The 6,423-nt window shown below is 43.2% G+C and overlaps 1 pseudogene; it reads left to right on the forward strand.

Annotated features, from left to right (window-relative positions):
* The first annotated feature begins 4,552 nt into the window (after positions 1-4,552).
* On the forward strand, positions 4,553-4,678 carry LOC118553454 (U4 spliceosomal RNA; annotated as a pseudogene).
* The last annotated feature ends 1,745 nt before the right edge of the window (positions 4,679-6,423 follow it).

A 6,423-nucleotide genomic window follows, 5' to 3' on the forward strand; every position in this document is an offset into this window, starting at 1 on the left:
GCCGAAGGCAGATGCTCAACGACTGAGCCACCCAGGCGCCCCAGTAAGTTAGCATTTTCTGAGCTCTGCCAACCCTAGGCCAATTTGGTGAAGATGTTCCCTCGTTGTCTTCTACAAGCTTTGTTGTTTTGTCTTTTATTTTTATATTTTCAATACAATTGGGATTGATTTTGTGCATAGTCTCAGGCAGTAGTCAAGATTGAAGTGTACTTTGTTTCAGGTGTTTTCTGAAACGTGTTGCCCCTTGGCGGCTTTGCTATGGTCTTTTTTTTTTAGGCGGGGGGCAGAGGGAGAGAGAGAATCCAAAAAAGTTCCACGCCCCACATGGAACCTGACTCAGGGCTTGATCTCATGACGGTGAGATCATGACCTGAGCCAAAATCAAGAGTTAGATGCTTAGCCGACAGAGCCACCCAGGCTCCCCTTCTTTGCTATGTTCTTTGCCTTTTAACTGCATGTATCCCCTAAGTGGCTTCTGTTCTATGTCCTCCCGATGTTCCCGAAGTCCTGTAGTTCTTGCTGTATGCAGGGGATATAGGTTTCCCACTTCTCAGTAAACCCTGTACTTAGACAAAGTGCACTGGTCTTATCTGGGATATGCTATTATGAGGCAGCTCACTCTTTATTCTGCATACCTGTCCCGTGTGGCTTCCATTTAAATTCTAACTGCTTTGGGAGGCCCTTACACTTTGCGTGGGGCCATTTTGCTGAAAATGGAGTTGGTAGAGGGTTTCCATGCACCTCACTGGTTTTGGAAGATCTCCAGAAGGGTCAAAGCACTGTCTCTCACCCCCATATTCATACATTTGTACTCAGTTTTAACAGAGTGAATGTTGAGTTTTATCAAATCCTTATCAGCACCTACTGATGTGATGAAGCAGTTTCCTCTGATTTCCTGTGTAATGACTTCTATGAAAGAATTTCCTGATGTTGAACTAGCCTTGTAGTTATGGACTAGGCCCTACTCGGTCATACATCATATCTTATTCTTTTGCTGTATCGTTGGAGTCTTGCCTATCTTTACTTTAGAATGTTTGCACTTGTATTCAAAAGTGAGAGTTGTCCATAGGTTTTCTTCTGTACTCTCTCTTTTTAAAAATTTATTTATTTTTATTTGGGGGATGGGGCAGAGGAAGAGGGAGAGAGGGAGAATCCTCAACCCGACTCCATGGGGAAGGCAGAGCCCAACTCAGGGTTCTATCCCAAGATCCTGAGATCATGACCTGAGCCGAAATCAAGACTCAGACCCTCAACCAACTGAGCCACCCAGGCGCCCCTGTTCTGTACTCTCTCAAGTAGGTTTAGGTATTATGTTTATTGTTGGTTTTATGGAAGAGGAAAAGTCAAGACTAGGTAATACATGGGACACCTGGCTGGCTCAGTACAAAGAGCATGCTAGTCTTGATCTTGGGCTTGTGGGTTCAAGCCCTACGTTGGGTGTAGAGATTACTTAAAAATACATAAACTTTAGGGGCGCCTGGATGGCTCAGTCATTAAGCATCTGCCTTCAGCTCAGGTCATGATCCCAGGGTCCTAGGATCCAGCCCCGCATTGAGCCCCACATCGGGCTCCCTGCTCGGCGGGAAGCCTGCTTCTCCCTCTCCCACTCCCCCTGCTTGTGTTCCTGCTCTCGCTATCTCTCTCTCTCTGTCAAATAAATAAATAAAATCTTTTAAAAAAATACATAAAGTTTAAAAAAAGACTAGGTAATACACCCCTGAAGAAGATGAATGAACAGACGCTTGCCCAGGAAATAACGTGACTTATCAAAAAATTGTAAAATTCGTATAAGTGAATGTAGGTGAGTATCTTTCTGCCCTTGGGGTAAGGAAGATCTCTGAAACCAGACATAAAAAGTAGTAATCCCCTGAAAAAGATATTGGTCGATTTAACTATATTGGATTTGGGAACTTCCGCTGACCAAAGATTTTCTTAAAGAAAGTGAAAAGGCAAGCCACAGATTGAGAGAAAATTGCAATACATGTAATTGGCAAGGGGTTAGTATTCAGAATATGTAAACAACTCCTACAAATCAATAAACAGAAGGGAAAGAATACAAAAACTGGCAGAAGACAAAGCCAGGTATAACACAGAACAGAAAACGCATATGGCCAAGAAACCACTGAAGAAAAGATCCACCTGACTAGTAATCAGGGAAATGCAAGACTGTAGTGGGAGACCATTTCTACCCACCGACCTGGCAGAAACAGTCTGAAAGTAGCAAAAGTTGAAGAAGACATAGATTCCAAAGCTCTTTTGTATCTTGCTAGGAGTACAAATTGGTAGGGCCACTTTGGGAAACAATTAGGCCCCACCTATGAAATTGAACACATGCAGATTTTCCTCTCCTGGGCATATATGGGAGAAAAACATCCATATGTTGCACTACGAGATGTGCACACAAACAAAAATCTTAATTATATAATGTTGAGGAGAAAAAGTAAGTCCCAGAAGTCTACAGACAGGATTCTTTTTGTATAAAGTTCAAAAATAAGGTGATGTAGGGGTGCCTGGGGGACTCAGCCTGTGAAGCATCTGACTTGGTTTCAGCTCAGGTCATGATCTCAGGGTCATGAGATCGCACTCAGCAGGGAGTCTGCTGGAGATTCTCTTTCTCCATCTCCCTCTCCCTGTCCCCTGCCCCCAGCTCACTCACTCACTCTCTCTCTCTAAAGAAAGAAATATATGATAAAGCTTTATTGAAGAAAACAAAGCAGAGAAAGATAAATGCCATATAGTTTCACTTATGCGTGGAATCTAAAAAACAAAAGAGACAAACAGAAACAGAATCATAAATACAAAGAACAAACTGGTGGTTGTCAGAGGGGAGGAGGTGGGGTGATGGGCAAAATAGGTGAAGGGGATCAAGAGGTACAAACTTCCAGTCATAAAATAAATAAGTCACAGGGATGAAAAGTACAACATAGGGAATACAGTCAATAATATTGTAATAATGTAGATGGTAACTACACTTAGTGAGCATAGCATAATGTATAGAATTGTCAAATAGCCATGTTGTATACCTGAAAGTAATATAACATTGTGTGTCACTACGATTTAAAAATTTCTTTAGGGGCGCCTGGGTGGCTCAGTCAGTTAAGCGTCTGCCTTAGGCTCAGGTCATGATCTCCAGGTTCTGGGATCGAGCCCCACATTGGGCTCTCTGCTCAGCGGAGAGTCTGCTTCTCCCTCTCCCTCTGCTTCTCCCCCTGCTTGTGTGCTCTCTCTCTCTCTCTCTCTCTCTAATGAATAAATAAAATCTTTAAAAAAAATAAAAAATAAAATAAAAATTTCTTTAAATGGGAGGCCTGGGTGGCTCAGTCGGTTAAGTGTCTGCCTCCAGCTCAGATCATGATCCCAGGGTCCTGGGATCAAGTCCTGCATTGGGCTTCCAGATCAGCGGGGAGTCTGCTTCTCCTTCTCCCTCTGCCTCTCCCCACTGCTCATGCTCTCTCTCTTTCTTTCTCTCTCATAAATAAAAATCTTTTTTTTCTTTTTTCTTTTTTCTTTATTTATTTGACAGGGAGAGACACAGCAAGAGAGGGAACACAAGGGGGTGGGTGGGAGAGGGAGAAGCAGGCTTCCCGCGGAGCAGGGAGCCTGATGTGGGGCTCGATCCCAGGACTCTGGGATCATGACCTGAGCCGAAGGCAGACGCTTAACGACTGAGCCACCCAGGTGCCCCTCATAAATAAAAATCTTATAAAAAATAAAATAAAATAGGGGCAGCCTGCTTCTCCTTCTGCCTTCTGCTCTCTTTGCTCCTGCGCTCTCTCTCTCTCTCTCTTTAATAAATAAATAAAATCTTTAAAAAAGATAAAAATAAAGGATGGGCAAAATGGGTGAAAAGGAGTAGGAGATACAGGCTTCCAGTTATGAAATAAATAAGGTCACAGGAGAGGCACCTGAGTGGCTCAGTTGCATAAGCATCCAAGTCTAGATTTCAGCTCAGGTCATGATCTCAGGGTCGTGAGATCAAGCCCCGTGTTGGGCTCCGCACTCAGCGGGCAGACTGCTTGGGATTCTCTTTCTCCTTCTCCCTCTGCCCCTCCCCTGCACACTCTCTTTCTCTCAAAAATAAAATAAAATAAAATGCCACAGGAATGAAAGGCACAGCATAGGGTAGATAGTCAATGGTATTGTAATAGCATTGTGTGGTGACAGAAGGTAGCTACACTTGTGAGCACAGCATAACACAGACTTAATTGTACACCTGAATCTAATGTAACATTGTGTGTCAACTATACTCGAAAATATTTTAGGGGTGCCTGGGTGGCTCAGTCAGTTAAGCGTCTGCCTTCAGCTCAGGTCATGGTCCCAGGGTCCTGGGATCGAGCCCCGCATCGGAGAGTCTGCTTCTCCTTCTCCCTCTGCCGCTCCCCCCAGCTCGTGCGTGCTCTGTGTCAAATAAATAAATAAAAATCTTTTTAAAAAATCTTTTAAAAATATAAAAACAAAGGGAAGCCACTCAAATGCCGACTGACAGATAAATGGAGAAACAAATGAGGTCCATCATACGTTGAAATACCATGTGGCCTTAAAAGGATATGAAGTTCTAGTTTGTGCGGCAGCAGCGTAGCCAATGAGGTTTATCTGGGGCACGATTATTGCTAATTTTCCCTCCATGACGACTTGAAATATAGTTGGCATTGGCACTTTTTGGCAGTCTCTATGGAGATTGAATCTTTCAGGTTAAAGTGATTGATGGGACATTTGCTTCTTGAGGAATAGTCATTCTTACTTACCTGGGAGAGCAGCCTGGAGACCTCCCACGGCAGAGAAGTGAAAGTTGTCCACCTCCTTCCCCAGCGGAGTGGACTCCCTATCCTGAGGGTCACAGATTCACAGAAATGGGAGGGAATATTTTTTTTTTAATTGGAGGGAACTTAAAAAAAAAAGATATGTAAAAAAATTAAAATTAATAAAAATAAAAAAATACAGGGGTGTCTGGGTGGCTCAGTGGGTTGAGCATCTGCCTTTGGCTCAGGTCATGATCCTGGGGTCCTGGGATCAATCCCCGCATCGGCCTCCCTGCTCCGAGGGGAGTCTGCTTCTCCCTCTGCCTGCCATTCCCCCTGCTCGTGCTCTTCTTCTCTCTCTCTCTGACAAATTAATAAATAAAATTTAAAAAAATTAAAAAATATATATGTAGTTCTGATCCATGCTACAACATGTTGCAAACATTATTGAGAGAAATCAGGTATAAAATGACAAATATTACATAATTCCACCTAAATGAAACATCCAGAATGGGCAAATTCACACAGACAGAAAGTAGGTAAAGGTTACCAGGGCTGGAGGAGGGGAACGGGGAGCCAGTGCTTAATGGAAACGGACTTAAGGGATGATGAAAAGGTTTTGGAAATAGCGGTGAGTCGAGCATTAGGAATGTACTTAATGCATCTGAATTGTACTTAAAAAGGGTGAAAATGGCAGATTTTGTCTTATACATATTCTATTGCAATTTTATTTATTATTTATTTATTTTTAAAGATTTTATTTAGTCATTTGACAGAGAGAGACACAGCGAGAGAGGGAACACAAGCAGGGGGAGTGGGAGAGGGAGAAGCAGGCTTCCCGCCGAGCAGGGAGCCCGATGCGGGGCTCGATCCCAGGACCCTGGGATCATGACCTGAGCCGAAGGCAGACGCTTAATGACTGAGCCACCGAGGCGCCCCTCTGTTGCAATTTTAAAAAGCAAGAGAATGATAAATCTTAATGCAGGCTATTGGCCACTGCGGGGTCATGATGGTATATGTAAGTTACTGGTAGTGGTTCCATGCCGGGGTCAGGTAGTAGTTTCATGGGTGTTAATCAGCTTATTTTAAAAATAAACAAAATGTAAGTGGGCCTTGAGTGGACAAATTTTATGGATAGTGAGTAATCTGAATCTGCACATCTGTATTAAAAAAAAAAAAACTAGAAAAGGAAATACCCATGTTCCCAAGAGCCAAGATATGTTCTCATACAGAACATGAGAAGCCCCCTGGGCCCCCCATTTGCTTCCTCCATGCCATCAGCAGGGTTTCCAGTTTTGCCAAATGAAATAGCATGAATGGTCCCTTACAAATGCTGTCAACTAATCTTTGACAAAGGAGCAAAGTCAATTCAGTGGAGAAAGGATAATTTGTTCAACAAATGGTGTGGGAATACCTTGGACATCCACATGCAAACAAATGAATCTAGACATGGACCTCACACACTTCACAAAAATTGACTCAAAATAGATCATAGACTGAAACATAGAATGCCAAACTATAAAATTTCAGAAGATGATAACCTAGGGGAAAACCTAGATGACCTTGGGTTTGGCGATGACTTCTCTGGATACAAAGTTTCTGCTGCCTTTGGAGAGAGCAACCTCAACACTTGAAGAGAAGCTGCACAGAGTTTCTGGGCCAGGGTTTGGCCTCAGCTTCCCTG

This window comes from Halichoerus grypus, chromosome X, assembly GCF_964656455.1.
Source record: "Halichoerus grypus chromosome X, mHalGry1.hap1.1, whole genome shotgun sequence".
NCBI lineage: Eukaryota > Metazoa > Chordata > Mammalia > Carnivora > Phocidae > Halichoerus > Halichoerus grypus.